This window comes from Culex quinquefasciatus, chromosome 2 (genome assembly GCF_015732765.1).
Source record: "Culex quinquefasciatus strain JHB chromosome 2, VPISU_Cqui_1.0_pri_paternal, whole genome shotgun sequence".
Taxonomy (NCBI): domain Eukaryota; kingdom Metazoa; phylum Arthropoda; class Insecta; order Diptera; family Culicidae; genus Culex; species Culex quinquefasciatus.
This window is the reverse complement of record NC_051862.1, coordinates 165,922,763-165,939,811: the sequence shown is the minus strand read 5'-3', so window position 1 is coordinate 165,939,811 and position 17,049 is coordinate 165,922,763. Positions and strand designations below refer to the sequence as shown.

At 32.1% G+C, this 17,049-nt stretch overlaps 1 protein-coding gene and 1 long non-coding RNA gene across 6 annotated transcripts in view; both read left to right on the top strand.

Moving 5' to 3' along the window:
• The window catches only part of LOC119767905, a 101,082-nt gene extending 97,655 nt beyond the window's left edge, over positions 1–3,427 (top strand). The window contains exon 4 of the long non-coding RNA XR_005277782.1: positions 1,249–3,427. This is a non-coding gene — a long non-coding RNA (uncharacterized LOC119767905). The remainder of the gene's footprint in view (positions 1–1,248) is intronic.
• The window catches only part of LOC6051146 (calcium/calmodulin-dependent 3',5'-cyclic nucleotide phosphodiesterase 1A), a 660,139-nt gene that overhangs the window by 259,134 nt on the left and 383,956 nt on the right, over positions 1–17,049 (top strand). The gene's annotated exons all lie outside the window — the stretch shown is intronic.

The following is a 17,049-nucleotide window of genomic DNA, read 5'->3' as shown; positions in this document are numbered from 1 at the left end:
TTTTTTGTTTTTTGTTTTTTGTTTTTTGTTTTTTGTTTTTTGTTTTTTGTTTTTTGTTTTTTGTTTTTTGTTTTTTGTTTTTTGTTTTTTGTTTTTTGTTTTTTGTTTTTTGTTTTTTGTTTTTTTTTTTTTTTTTTTTGTTTTTTGTTTTTTGTTTTTGTTTTTGTTTTGTTTTTTGTTTTTTGTTTTTTGTTTTTGTTTTTGTTTTTTGTTTTTTGTTTTTTGTTTTTTGTTTTTTGTTTTTTGTTTTTTGTTTTTTGTTTTTTGTTTTTTGTTTTTTGTTTTTTGTTTTTTGTTTTTTGTTTTTTGTTTTTTGTTTTTTGTTTTTTGTTTTTTGTTTTTTGTTTTTTGTTTTTTGTTTTTTGTTTTTTGTTTTTTGTTTTTTGTTTTTTGTTTTTTGTTTTTTGTTTTTTGTTTTTTGTTTTTTGTTTTTTGTTTTTTGTTTTTTGTTTTTTGTTTTTTGTTTTTTGTTTTTTGTTTTTTGTTTTTTGTTTTTTGTTTTTGTTTTTTGTTTTGTTTTTGTTTTTGTTTTTTGTTTTTTGTTTTTTGTTTTTGTTTTTTTTTTTGTTTTTTGTTTTTTGTTTTTTGTTTTTTGTTTTTTGTTTTTTGTTTTTTGTTTTTTGTTTTTTGTTTTTTGTTTTTTGTTTTTTGTTTTTTGTTTTTTGTTTTTTGTTTTTTGTTTTTTGTTTTTTGTTTTTTGTTTTTTGTTTTTTGTTTTTTGTTTTTTGTTTTTTGTTTGTTCCGCTCCGCAAAAATCATAAAATGTACAAAAACGCAAAACTTTCACTTCTTACGAATGCTTGCAAAAAAACAAAAGCATGACAAATGCAAACATTTTTTCAAATGCTTCAGAGTCTCACCAAAGCGAGCCGTCCTGCCATAGTAAAAACTTTCCACAACGGGGACACACATTCTTTTAATTGAGCTATTCTGCAGTAGACTGCCAAAATTTTCGTCGTCGAGAGTTTTTCAACTACAAAAAAAAGCTGAGAGTACGCAAAAGTTTCGTTTTACGATCTGGCCCTTTCGAAATGAATGGGGAGTGAATTTTCCAGCAAAATATTTTCCGCTGCTTTTTGTGTGTTTGTGTGTGTGCGTTTTTTTTACTTCTCCCTGTGGAAATTTTTCGAGAGCTTTGTTAACGATAGTTTAAGAATGGAAGTTTACTCATTTCAGCATTAACTCATGCATTGTGTGAGCGCACGAGCAGACAAAGGACTAACTTTCCTTTTTTCTTTCTCTTTTTAGGTAAGGAAAAATACATCATTTGAGAACGGTAAGCCTCAAGTTGTAGTAAACCCATTTTATTATCTATTTTTATATAGAGATTGCCCCTGAAAGCAGGCAAACCAAGTTCGCCCATTTTGCTGTCTCCTGGAGTTAGGCAAACTCACCATAAATTGGAATTTTAAATTTCCAACTAAGAAACATCACAAAATTAATATTTAAAGCCCAAACTTTGTTCGCTTCTCAGCTAATGACAACCAATTTCCGTTCGGTGAAATATAATTAAAACTTGCTTTTGGTGTAACACCTTCTCGTTGGCACCGTCTTCCTCTCAACCCCTCTCTCAAAACTTTGAGTTCCACAGATGGCACTTTTGGGGGCCTGGTGTTGGAGATTTTGTTGATCTTTGCGATTTGTACTCTCACGCACAAGACGACACCATCGGTTTGATCTTCCCGATAACCTCCGCAAAAACTCAACTTTGGATGAGATGAAAAAGGGGTGGGGTTGTTGGGTGGAAGTGGGATTGAGGAGCGTATTTAAGGAGAATTAGTCTGACTGGAGCGAAAAGTTAATTCCGTTTCGGATCGAGCTTTTGCCACCTCCCTGCCTCACTCGACTTCACTTTGTTTGACTTTTTCCTCAGGAGAAGTAACTCGTTTGGATTTCTCACGATTTTTAATCTGAGAAATTATTTTAAAATAATCTGTTAAAAAAATCTACTTGTTTCTGCATTCTGTTTAAATTTTTATTATGTTTTCTGTGTGAGCAGTTCTTTCTGTGTTACGCCAAAGACTACGTTTCCTCAACAGAGTAGTTAATTCAACATCCTCCGGAAAGCCAACATTCCGCTCAAACCAGCAACTGTTGCGCTTTTCCTCCCCTCCCAACATTCGGAAAACCCAAAGCTACTCGCAGGATTATCTGTGGGAAAGATCAATTCCGTCAGTGCTGCTATTGCCAAGCCCAGCCAACAACTTTTCCGAAGATGATGACGACGACGACGACGGGAACGATAATGTGTGGTGAAGTGTTTCGGCTTGTGAAAGTTGTTCAGCTGGAAAACTGGCTTCGATGTGGGAGGATATGTGTACGGTTGTCTGTACTTTGTTCCATAGCATTTACAAGACAAAAACCGATTCATGTGGAAAAGAAAAGCGCCGGTTGAAGGCTTTGCCAAAGAAGTGAAACTAATTTGCCCCAAAAGAGTACTTCTTTTGAGCTTTGGTCTGTTTGGAAGTTCTTTTCCAGCCGAGTGAGCGTAGGAAAAGTCAGCGTCTGGCGATGGGGTGGGGAAGAACTTCCACGTACTTATGAATAAAATCGTCGATAAAAGAAATGCTCATTGTGTCGATGATGATGTTGCTTGAACAGGGAGAGCGTTGATAACATTACTTGATTTTGTGGGGAGTGCTTTTTATGGGAAAGAGCCTTTTCATTTACTTCGTTCCAAGAAGCGAGAAAATAGAACTTTTGTTATGATTATTCTTTTTCACTGATTACATTTTGTCATAAAAATCAATAAATTATGACAACTCTGCAATCTGACAAAAACAGAATCGTTAACTATAATAACGGTGTAAATCATGTACAATAATTACCAGACTCACTTTCTATATTGGGAGTACCTTGCTGCGTAAACGTTCCCATTTTCAGGTCTTCTAGGTAATTTCCGCTGTGCCCCCCCAAAAGCCATTAAAACCACCCACCGTCAGGGTTGATTATTATTTCACGACCACCCATACACGCACACTAGCACACATGTTCTCCTCTATTGGGTGGCAGCGTAAACGAGTAAACGATTACACGTTGTAGTTAGGATGACACACATTTCCCTTCATATATTAACGACCTTTTCCAGCTCTGCCTCCTCCTCTAAACATCAACATTATAGAGGTTAATAACGCTGATTTGATGTGGTTTTGGGTACACGTGTCACTAACGGATGTCACGCTGCGAGTTGACCTTGTTTTGTGTTGAACTCAAAGTGGTTGTTTTGGAACATTTAAACAAAAAAAAATAATCAAAATGGTTTTAACTTGCTGACATTCGATGGTAGACTTGTAGATTCCAAATCTGGATAATCCGTGGATCACTGAAAATATACGCACTTAAATGCAAAAATACAAAAATACAAAAATACAAAAATACAAAAATACAAAAATACAAAAATACAAAAATGCAAAAATACAAAAATACAAAAATACAAAAATACAAAAATACAAAAATACAAAAATACAAAAATACAAAAATACAAAAATACAAAAATACAAAAATACAAAAATACAAAAATACAAAAATACAAAAATACAAAAATACAAAAATACAAAAATACAAAAATACAAAAATACAAAATACAAAAATACAAAAATACAAAAATACAAAAATACAAAAATACAAAATACAAAAATACAAAAATACAAAAATACAAAATACAAAAATACAAAAATACAAAAATACAAAAATACAAAAATACAAAATACAAAAATACAAAATACAAAATACAAAATACAAAAATACAAAAATACAAAAATACAAAAATACAAAATACAAAAATACAAAAATACAAAAATACAAAAATACAAAATACAAAATACAAAAATACAAAAATACAAAAATACAAAAATACAAAAATACAAAAATACAAAAATACAAAAATACAAAATACAAAAATACAAAAATACAAAAATACAAAAATACAAAAATACAAAAATACAAAAATACAAAAATACAAAAATACAAAAATACAAAAATACAAAAATACAAAAATACAAAAGTACAAAAATACAAAAATACAAAAATACAAAAATACAAAAATACAAAAATACAAAAATACAAAAATACAAAAATACAAAAATACAAAAATACAAAAATACAAAAATACAAAATACAAAAATACAAAAATACAAAAATACAAAATACAAAATACAAAAATACAAAATACAAAAATACAAAAATACAAAATACAAAAATACAAAATACAAAATACAAAAATACAAAAATACAAAAATACAAAAATACAAAAATACAAAAATACAAAAATACAAAAATACAAAAATACAAAAATACAAAAATACAAAAATACAAAAATACAAAAAAATACAAAAATACAAAATACAAAAATACAAAAATACAAAATACAAAAATACAAAAATACAAAAATACAAACAAAATACAAAATACAAAAATACAAAAATACAAAAATACAAAAATACAAAAATACAAAAATACAAAAATACAAAAATACAAAAATACAAAAATACAAAAATACAAAAATACAAAAATACAAAAATACAAAAATACAAAAATACAAAAATACAAAAATACAAAAATACAAAAATACAAAAATACAAAAATACATAGATTAATACAAATTCATTGTTGATTGTTGATTGTTGATTGTTGATTGTTGATTGTTGATTGTTGATTATTGATTGTTGATTGTTGATTGTTGATTGTTGATTGTTGATTGTTGATTGTTGATTGTTGATTGTTGATTGTTGATTGTTGATTGTTGATTGTTGATTGTTGATTGTTGATTGTTGATTGTTGATTGTTGATTGTTGATTGTTGATTGTTGATTGTTGATTGTTGATTGTTGATTGTTGATTGTTGATTGTTGATTGTTGATTGTTGATTGTTGATTGTTGATTGTTGATTGTTGATTGTTGATTGTTGATTGTTGATTGTTGATTGTTGATTGTTGATTGTTGATTGTTGATTGTTGATTGTTGATTGTTGATTGTTGATTGTTGATTGTTGATTGTTGATTGTTGATTGTTGATTGTTGATTGTTGATTGTTGATTGTTGATTGTTGATTGTTGATTGTTGATTGTTGATTGTTGATTGTTGATTGTTGTTGTTGTTTGTTGATTGTTGATTGTTGATTGAAACATTTATACTTTCATTCAAACGGAAAAGTAAAACTACAAAAAAACACATTCGATCATATCCCAACACCCTCATTTGATTGATAACAGTTGTTACCACATGACATGACATTCGAACTACCAACATTTTTTATGTATTCAGATCCGATTCTAGGGGTAGGATCGGAAGGTTGGGCAAAAAAAATGACTGCGGTTGTTGTGAGCATTTCAAAAAGTTTGCACTGTGATTAAAAAGTGGGATTTCAAAAAAAGTTAATGGCTTTCTGTCAATCAAATTGAATGTCATATCTTTTTTATTTTTGTTATGTGACCTTTTTTTTACAGTGCTCGGTTAGGTGTGTGTTCATACGACACACGGCGTGGCACTAAATTGGCCCGATTATTTGCTCTGCGGTTGGTGGCACCCCGAACAGCCGAATCAAAGGACACGCCAGTCCATACAAAAAGCGTCGTACCGATGGTGTAGTATAGTTGTAGGCGTTTGGCTGCCACCGACCGGTTCCAGTGTGTGATTTAGTGCTGTTTATTGCGGGCGCATTGCGTTTGTGCGATTGTGATTTACGAGATAAATATAAATATTGATTTGATGAAGGCAGTCATAAATCCTACCGGTTGGGGCTTGATGGGGGGGGGACTCTGTGAATGAAACGAGCAGTCAGGGATTTTCCCACTCAACCCCTGGGGGAAAACTCAAAGGAATTTGTTGGATTGTATTGGACTCGTGATGGTTTTCCTCGAGTTTTATGATCGCGCACACCGTAGGCGTTAAAGGGAATTGTTTCGGTTAATGTGTGTTTGATTGGCGGATTTTTATTGGCCGTTTCGGGAAGGTTTTAGTGCGCTCGGGGTGCGAGCTGGGTCGGAATTGCATTTATAATTGTTGTTATATAGTTTATCTTGGAGATTGCGAAGATTGAAGGGCAAACCAATGTGGTTACCTGTTTTAATAAACCTTGGTTAAACCCATCAATCAATCAATCATTAACATTTGTCTCATTCTGTAGATTTTTACAACTTTCTTCGTGATTCTTTGATCACCTCAGTATCTTCAGAAACATTACTGTTGTTAGGGGGGCATCCATAAACCACCTGGTCAACGGTTATCTGGACATTTGTTCACAAGGAGAAGGGAAAAGGTCTGGTGTTAAAAAAACAGATAAGAAGTGGGAATTTTTCGATAAATTTCCCGGGATCATCGGGAAATTGGAATTGTGCTAATCATGGCTCTAATTTAACTATGCAACAAAATTGTATAAGACAGCAACATTTATGGTAAAAATAAATGTGAGAATCATTTAATGGCTTGACTGTTTGTAAAGAATCATACAACTTGAAACAAATTAAAATATTTTATTTGCGGTACTTAGAATAGTACATTAAATTTGAAAATGATCAATTATTGTCCAACGGTTTTGATAGTAAGTAGAATTAATCCATGTACATTAAGTTGCCTCTGTGATCAGTTTGAGTATTTCTTGATAAATGAAATTTCAAAAACAAGTCTTACTTGTTTCAACCGTTGAAAAATATTGAATCGTTGAATTCACCCTTAAATCCATCTACAAGTGTTATTTTTATGAAATCACAACTAAATTTTTATCTGGAGAGATATTCAGAAATAAATAAGACGAAGCATTTTTAAATTTACTATAACAGCTTAATGAATAGCGCATAGCAGAAGGAGTTGCTTATATATTTATTTTAACCTTACTCTACACACATAAAAATTAATTCAATTGAACTAATTCTTCGGCTAATAACATCACCAACAATATTCACAATCCTTAAAAGTACATACTAATAACAATTCAAATTAATCCAATTTGGTCAGTCAGATTAACGAAAACATGAAAACCTCAATTTCATGCATGAGCATCCATAAAATACCTTCTTTTTAATTATTTATTCTTTTTTCAGAACATTGATAAATTGAAACGATGGTGTAGTAAATAGCTTTTAAATAAAATACTCTAAGTTTAGCAATGGTTTAAGCTCGAATTTGTATCTTGGCATTCTGTTGCTGTATTTTTATCACAAATTGTACAAAGACTATTTGGTCATTTTGAGGTTTCCCGCTTGGATGTTGGGGTTATTTCAAAGAAAGCTAGAACTCTAATAAATTTGATTTGGAAACTATTGATTTCAGGTCAAATATGTAATTTAGAGTCTCTTGAGGCACATTCATAAGAAATTCGATGGATATGAACATTAACCTATCGATTTCTATCAACTTTTCCCCCCGACGAAATATTCCGCCGGACCCCGCAAAATGTTTGGAAAGAGCCCTTCATTCATGGTGCCAAATAGCAGACTTGCCGAATTTTTTATCTTAGGTTTGTTCTAGGAAACACACCGTGGCACTGCTTGATATATTTTCACCGTCTCATGTTATTGCTTATAAGATGGAATTTATGTTATTTTAATCATATCTAAAAATGAAATATAAATTAAAATTTCGCGTTGACTACTTTGCCGAAAACACCAAATCGATCAAAAAAACTGTAACTGATGGTCAGATTAAAGCAAAACCAATAACTTTCTTTTGTTTAAAAAAATGAAAATTTTCAATTTTTAATGTTAGAATAAAAATTACAAGTGGGTAATTCTCTACCAACACACACGAAATCGGGAAAAGTTGCCCTGACCCCTCTTCGATTTGCGTGAAACTTTGTCCTAAAGGGTAACTTTTGTCCCTGATCACGAATCCGAGGTCCGTTTTTTGATATCTCGTGACGGAGGGGCGGTACGACCCCTTCCATTTTTGAACATGCGAAAAAAGAGGTGTTTTTCAATAATTTGCAGCCTCAAACGGTGATGAGATAGAAATTTGGTGTCAAAGGGACTTTTATGTAAAACTAGACGCCCGATTTGATGGCGTTCTCAGAATTCCGAAAAAAACGTATTTTTCATCGAAAAAAACACTAAAAACGTTTTAAAAATTCTCCTATTTTCCGTTACTTGACTGTAAAAAATTTTGGAACATGTCATTTTATGGGAAATTTAATGTTATTTTTGAATCTGCATTGACCCAGAAGGGTCATTTTTTCATTTAGAACAAAATTTATCATTTTAAAATTTCGTGTTTTTTTAAACTTTGCAGGATTATTTTTTAGAGTGTAACAATGTTCTACAAAGTTGTAGAGCAGACAATTACAAAAATTTTAATTTATAGACATAAGGGGTTTGCTTATAAACATCACGAGTTATCGCGATTTTACGAAAAAAAGTTTTGAAAAAGTTACTTTTTGCGTTTCTCTTTGTTTGGTCGTCTGTGTCTGTCGCGGGTGACCATGAACGGCCATGATCGATGACGACCAACTTTTTCAAAACTTGTTTTCGTAAAATCGCGATAACTCGTGATGTTTATAAGCAAATCCCTTATGTCTATATATCAAATTTTATGTAATTGTCTGCTCTACAACTTTGTAGAACATTTTTACACTCTAAAAAATAACCCTGCAAAGGTAGAAAAAACACGAAATTTTAAAATGAAAAATATTGTTCTAAATGAAAAAATGTAGATTCGAAAAGTACATTAAATTTCCCATAAAATGACATGTTCCAAAAATTTTTACAGTCGAGTAACGGAAAATGGGAGAATTTTTAAAACTTTTGTAGTGTTTTTTTCGATGAAAAATACGTTTATTCGGAATTCTGAGTACGCCATCTAATCGGGCGTCTAATTTTACACAAAAGTTCCTTTGACACCAAATTTCTATCTCATCACCGTTTCAGGCTGCAAATTATTGAAAAACACCTCTTTTTTCACATGTCCAAAAATTGAAGGGGTTGTACCGCCCCTCCGTCACGAGATATCAAAAAACGGACCTCGGATTCGTGATCAGGGACAAAAGTTACTCCTTAGGACAAAGTTTCACGCAAATCGAAGAGAGGTCGGGGCAACTGCTGTGTGAGTTGGCGGAGAATTACCCAAGTTTTAAAACTAACGTCCTGTTAGGATCTTTGGAATATTTACATTCGTTTTTCAGCTGCTCAACTCCACTTTTTTGGAATTGGATGGTTAATAACCATTGAAATTTGAATTGATATGAAATATTATCAAAGCTTCCTTTATTGAGCCAAAAAAATCAAAGGAAAACCCGTAAACCAGGATAACTTTGATAGAATTTCAATTTATTCTTGGAATATTTTCTAACTAGTTAGGTTTGTTTTAAGATTATTATTTTTAAAACTTGTACTAGGGTAGCCTACACGAGGTCCATACACCATTGTTGAAAAAAAGTTTTTTCTATAGAGTTTTAAAAAATAGTTACGTTAAAAATTCTTAATTTGACTTCCAGGATGACTTTGACAGTCTTCTTGTTAAAATCAGTTTCAAAATTTTTAAACTTTATTTTTACGTCAAATGTACCATTCCTAAGATTGCTATATAGTTTTCAAGGAAAAAATCAATGTTTTGATATAGTTTGGCTTTGTTTATAAGTTTTTTTTTAACAAAATACATATAAATTCTAGGTCCAATTATTTAAAAATCAGAATGTTGCCTGAAATTCGTAGCAACTCGTTTTGTTTATAAAATTATCGATTAATATTTAAAACAGAATTAGAAGCTGAAATCAAAAGGTTTCACATTTTATATGAAATTTGTTCAGCTGAAAATGCCTTTGAAACCAAGGATTTTTTTTTTGATTAATTGGGCTGTTTTTCATAAATTTTACTTAATTTTAAAAACTTATTTAAAAAATTGTGAGAAATACGTTAAAGTGCCAAATAGTCAAAATAATTTTCCGAATCACGAAAAATCCAAAGTCTTTTTTTTTTAATATAAAATATAACTTTATGGAAATATTCCTAAAATTGAATAAGTCCAAAAAATCACAGTAAAACTTCAAAAAATCGATTAATGTTTAATATTCAACTGGCTGAGAGCCAAAATTTCGCAGAGTACAAAAATCTAATAAAATTAACCAAAAAATTTACCGTGATACGGATCCCGAAAATTTTTAAAGTGCCAGAATGATTTTTTTAAATGGTGGAAATTATTGAAAACCTGCTTCCGGATTTGTAAGTCCCAAAAAATCGCTTTACAGTAAAAATAATGCATTCATAAATATACGAAAAAAAATCAAAAGTTCAGCACAAATAAAATTTAACTGGTAAAGCTCATGTTGAGAACATGTGAAGTTGTCGCCACCAACTCACTTTCCACCCGGCTTTAGAGAGGCCAAAAAACGCGACTTCCAAGTGGTTATGTAATATTTGAATGAACCTCATTTTGCAGCTTATTTCTATCGTTCCCATTAATTGTGCTCAGTTATCTTAATTTGGGCTACCGTTATGAAGCTGTCAACTGGAGTAATAAATTGTGTTGCTTACAACTTCCTGCTTCAAGCCGATGTGACCACTCAATGGCATGGCGTGCAGCACGAAAAGTCCCCTAAAAGAAGTGTGCTGCTTTAAGCCCAAACTTCCTTACACTGCCCTCACTCTATTAATAAACCGGAACCTTTTCTTTTCCTAGAATGGACAGGAGAATATCCATCATTCCCTCAAACTTCAGAAGAAAAACTGCGCAGCAGCAATTTTCGAAAGTATGTCACAACTTGAAGAAAAAACTATAATCGTATGATTGATTCAAATTTGTCCCCTTCCGGCGGGGGTGCCACGTGGGCTGCCACAAGAGAATGAAAAGCTCATTTGTTAAATTGAGTGCCATTTGCGACGACGATGACGACGATGAAAAGTCTATTTATTATACGAAAGCCAATTTCGGGCACCAACCAACCCAGACAACAAGCTCTGTTACGACTAGCAGTGGAGACTCTATCAAAAAGCCATAAGCAAAACGATCTGTCCGTTCTGAAAGTGCATTAAGTCGGGGCTTTATTTTCGTCAGACACACAGACAGACACATTACAGCTGAGAACGAGTTTTTGGTGAGCAGAGAGTTGACAAAGTTTTCCACCGTCTCATGGGAGGCTTTTCCAAAAGAGAGATTGAGAGAAAAGTGGAGAGCTTTTCCATTGTTCGGACGGATCAAAATAAACGAACTGAAATATCTGTGATTTGTTCGCGATGTTGAACCCCAGTTGAGAGTTCATTCGTTCGATTCACGGTTGACGGAGCTTTCGAGCCTGCTCGTTTGCTTCGACTTTTCAGAAGCTTTTCTTTGTGGTTCTAGTGAAGGACAGATGTCGTAGTGAGGTTTTCAGAGCTGGCTGATTGGTTTTAAATTGAAGTTTTTTTTTCTTTATTTCTTTGAAGAACTCAGATATGATCATAAGTAAACTATTCGTAGAACATGTAGACCCACCTTAATGAATAGTCATTGTCTCAAAACATATATTGATAGGTATTTTAAGATACGTTTTCATTGTATTCAGATTCCGTCCAGATAATTAGCGTATTCATAAAAAAATAATCCCAGGTACGCCAAATGTTTTCAACTCGCTATTTCAAGGAACAGACTCAATTTGGTCAAGAAAAAAAAACACTACCCAAACAAGCAACCTAGACAGTGCATTACAGACAAACTTTGCCCAACAAGGTCACACTTAAAAGGCGGGCTGGCTAATCTTCTGATTTGCCCCCCAAAAAAATCTGCCCTGAATTTCAATGAGGTCGAACCCCCTAAAAATAAAACAAACCCCATTTTCTAGCCTCCTCCACCGCTATAATTTTCAAAGTTCCAGACTGAGTTGAACTTCCAGTTGCTTTGCCATCCGCCCGCCCCGAAGGCAGTCAGTTCCGGTGCGACCCAGGAAGAGCAACTGCTAATTGAAAATTCTTCCTTCTGGGATTCCAACCTGCGTCGTCCTGCTGGGGAAGAGATGGAAAATTCGAAGCTTCTTTTTCTGATGCAAATTGAAAACAGATAGCATTTTTTTCCGAGAGTTTCCCTCCCGAAGTTGAGAAAGAGGGGAGGGTGATTGAAGAATGAAGAACTTCTATTCTAAATAGGTTTGTTTGCATCTCATGCTGGCGCCAAGGGAGGCCATCTGGACCAACTTTGGCCCTGAAATAACAACAGCTGGCTGACGTAGCTTGACCAGCTGGGAGGAGGAATGAAATCAGCTGGGAGGGGGTGTCTGAAATTTTGATAAAAAAAGTCCACGTGGTTTATGGATGCATCCCTGGTATAATTATAGATTTGGGGATCGTTTTCCCTAAAAAATAGTCATGTTGTTGATGTTAATTCATTTCTTTCTGGCAGCATTAACCTAATTGGTAGTTCGCTGCCCTAAAACAGTAATGTCTCCTTAAAAACAGCATATTCTGAGTTTAAATTTAGTATAGTATAATAGTTTTTTTTTGTGGAGATAAGAGTTTACATTATGATTTCAAAAAATTAAAATGTTGTCCCAAAAATATTTCTTCAAGTAGGACCAAATTTGCAATCAAAAAACACTGTTATAAAGTGGACAATGCAATGTGCAATGTTTAAACGTGTAGTTACTCGAGAATTATTTTTAAGATTCATAAAAAAACAATGTCGACATATAATTACATGTAAAGACATTTTTTTTTTAAGTTGAGAAAAATCTCCATTATTTTTTTTTGATATGACAAATAATTGCTGCGATAGTGTCACAAAGGGTTTAAAACAGGGGTGATCAAAGTATGGCCCGCGGGCCAAACGTGGCCCGCGAAGTGATTTTTCATGGCCCGCGGACCCATTTTGAATGGTCATGTCAAATGGCCCTTTGACCATTTGTAAAGTGATTTTAGGTTTATTTTATGTATGTTAATGCCAATATTTTTTATTTTCTCTTAAGGGGTTACATACATGTAAATCAGCAAAAAGGTTGGCAGAGGTTGGTATGAGCATACATTTAATTTCTTTTAAATCTATTTTCAGGGCATTAAAATATACATTTACATTTATTACCAAAACAAATTTGAAGACATTTGGTTGTATCATTGCCGAGATATAGCTATTTGAAGTTAGATGTTTCTAAAAACAGGTGCCACGATATCTCAACACTGCTTTGACCAAATCGCCTAAAAATTTTGGTGAAGACTCGTTTAACCAGTCCTGTGCGCATGACGAAGGCCAATTTTCAAAAAAGTTTATTTGAAAAAAAAGTTAAAAATATCTTTAATGTTTTTCATATAAAAATCCGACAGTTTTTGATTTTTGTATTATTTTTAAAGCAAACTCTCAAAACCGTTCAGAAAGTTTGACAGTTCGCTTTGCGCATGGCCAAATTTTGAACTTAAATCGTCTCTAGCTCAGTTCTGTTACGAAATATCTTCATGAAACTTTCACAAGTGATTGAAAATCATATTTTTAGTGGATTACTTGAATTTTCTGAAATACCAAATTTTGTGATTCTCTACATGTATGTAACCCCTTATTATAAAACTAATGATTTATCAATTTTTATCCTAATTGAAATAATTTTACACCTTTCAATGTTAGTGAAACTATCCTCAAAATTATAATGAAGCAATTTTGTAAATGTCTATTAAACGTTAACATTTTTACTTAGCCGTTGCAAATATTTTTTTACTTGCCGTTGCAAATATTTTTGAAGTTTATGTCCCTTGACTCTGACCAAAGTCGAGAGGATTTGAGTTGATAAGACTTCTATTTCCATTAAAATTTTATGAAAAAATATTGCCCCTGATTTTTCGAACCAATTTTGAAAGGGGCGACATAAACTTTGAAAAATATTTGCAACAGCCTAATAGCAAAAATGTAAGTATTTCATATTAATTTAAAAATCATGTTGAACCTTAAAAAAATTAATAAAAATTACAACAAGATTTTCTGCTTAATTTTTTTTTATCGAACCTTACATTTTTTGAAAATTTTGATTTCAAATCAACTGTACGAGTGTATGAAACATTTTCTTGCTATTTTTTAATTGAAATGTTTACAATGTTATAATTTTAATTTTTATATTTATTTTACTTTTTTTTTCCTCCCTCGAATCTGGCCATGGTCAAAGCCAGATTCGAGGGACAAAAACTTTTTAAATATTTGAATCGACCTTATTTCTGGATAATAATAATAACGAAAATGTTCAAAAATAACAGAAATTAACAAAATAAACATCAAGTGATAGATGTATTTTAAATTGTTTTTAAATTAAAATGAATTAAAGTCATTTTTTAAACTATCAATTTTATATATTTGGCCCGCAAGCTCATTTCAGCTTCAAATTTGGCCCGGCATCCAAAAACTTTGAGCACCCCTGGTTTAAAATGTATTTTTAATTCATATTGAAAAATCAACATCGCAACATTTCTTGACAGAAAGTATCTTGCTTGACAGCTTGTTCCAAGAGGATTATGATTGTTTCATGATAAAATGCTGTCTTGTCAATTAAGTTAGAAATTTCAAAATTTTCGAAAAAAAAATTTCAGACATGGACATTATTTTTAAACATCTTATACAGCAGTTTTAGTGAAAAAAGTTGATTTTTTGCCAATTTCGTCATTCTCCAGTTTATGCGGGCGGCGCGTCGAAAAACACGGATTTTATTTTCAAAAAATCATATCTCGGATTCCTGTTTATGAACTCTTCCCATTTTTTAGTATGTTATTTAAAAATGTCCGGGAAATCAGATTAAAATATTTCCAGACATAGGCTCTTTGGTCCAGACATCGTAAAAACGGCATTTTAAAGTTTCTTACGCCCTTTTCATATGCTAGGCTAGATTTTTGAAACTTCTTACTATTTTCATTTTAAAGGCCAACTTATCACCTTTGATTCGCGAATAAGAAAATTGAAATCGGTTAAAATGGCGAGGAGTTATGATTTTTCGAAAAAAGTGGTTTTTGCGTAAATCGACGAAAATGACCATTTTTCAGACCACCCTAACACGGCGTAGGTCACCCTAATAGCCAAACAAAAAAATACGGGTCTAATTATTTCGGCCAGGGAACCCCCAGACAAATTTTGAGCCCGATCCGAGCACTTTTGTTTTTTTCCATGCTGTTTTCGTAGGGAATTGCTGTATAAGTTTTAGTTAAAATCGAACTTTTCGTGGCTTTATCTCGAAAAAATAACAACAAAAATATCTCAAATCTAAAAATACGAATTATGAAAATTAAACTTAAAGAGATTACAAGTTAATAAGGAAAATGGTTGATTTTTAAAGAATAAAACTATTTTTTCTGAATAATCGTATCCTACACCTAAACATTGCTCAAGACATTAAATCGCTCTGAAAAAATCTTTCCCGAAATATTTATAAACATATTTTGTATCAATTTGCAAAAAATACAAATACAATTACAAATACAAATACAAATACAAATACAAATACAAATACAAATACAAATACAAATACAAATACAAATACAAATACAAATACAAATACAAATACAAATACAAATACAAATACAAATACAAATACAAATACAAATACAAATACAAATACAAATACAAATACAAATACAAATACAAATACAAATACAAATACAAATACAAATACAAATACAAATACAAATACAAATACAAATACAAATACAAATACAAATACAAATACAAATACAAATACAAATACAAATACAAATACAAATACAAATACAAATACAAATACAAATACAAATACAAATACAAATACAAATACAAATACAAGTACAAGTACAAGTACAAGTACAAGTACAAGTACAAATAAAAATACAAATACAGATCCAGATCCAGATCCAGATCCAGATCCAGATCCAGATCCAGATCCAGATCCAGATCCAGATCCAGATCCAGATCCAGATCCAGAACCAGATCCAGATCCAGATCCAGATCCAGATCCAGATCCAGATCCAGATCCAGATCCAGATCCAGATCCAGATCCAGATCCAGATCCAGATCCAGATCCAGATCCAGATCCAGATTCAGATCCATATCCAGATCCAGATCCAGATTCAGATCCAGATCCAGATCCAGATTCAGATCCAGATCCAGATCCAGATCCAGATTCAGATCCAGATCCAGATCCAGATCCAGATCCAGATCCAGATCCAGATCCAGATCCAGATCCAGATCCAGATCCAGATCCAGATCCAGATCCAGATCCAGATCCAGATCCAGATCCAGATCCAGATCCAGATCCAGATCCAGATCCAGATCCAGATCCAGATCCAGATCCAGATCCAGATCCAGATCCAGATCCAGATCCAGATCCAGATCCAGATCCAGATCCAGATCCAGATCCAGATCCAGATCCAGATTCAGATCCAGATCCAGATCCAGATCCAGATCCAGATCCAGATCCAGATCCAGATCCAGATCCAGATTCAGATCCAGATCCAGATACAGATACAAACATATCTCGTAATCGGCACAGTACTTTTTTGTTGCATTCTCTCCAAAAAAAAAGCATTTACAAAACTTTAAAATCAAGCACTACATGTTTAAAGGGTCACAAACTGTGTCGAGTTCTTCAAAAGCTTAAAAGCTTAATTTTGAATGTCTATAATATTTCAATTCGAGAGGGTTTTTTCCATTTTGAAAATTGAACCGACTTCAAAAAATTATTCATTTTATTTAAATGTACATGCTTTTGCATATATGCATATATGAAACAATTTAATTTGGATTTTTTTAATTATTAAAAATAAATGAAAAAGTTACTTTGACCACAACTTTTTAACTAAAATCTTTAAGATTTTTAGAGTTCTCTATTCGAAAACTTTTAAGAAACGACACAAAAACGACACATCGATTGATCTTTTTTTTTTATTTTTTGCCTGCAAAATAAATTTTTACCTTGGACATTCTCCATCTTGGATTTAAAAATAATTAAAAATCACTTTAGTTTATTTTAGAAAAATTCTTAAGCTCGACAATCGAAAATAAGACAACGAAAATAAACGTGATTCAATTATCTGATCATATGATTATGCGAAGTGAAATTTTTCCGGTGCCTTCGGATAATTGAGCTTAGATTGTAATTAGGTTTTTTTTACTGTTTTGATGTAGTAAGTGGCAATTTAAGAGCTGTCTAATAAATTCAATGT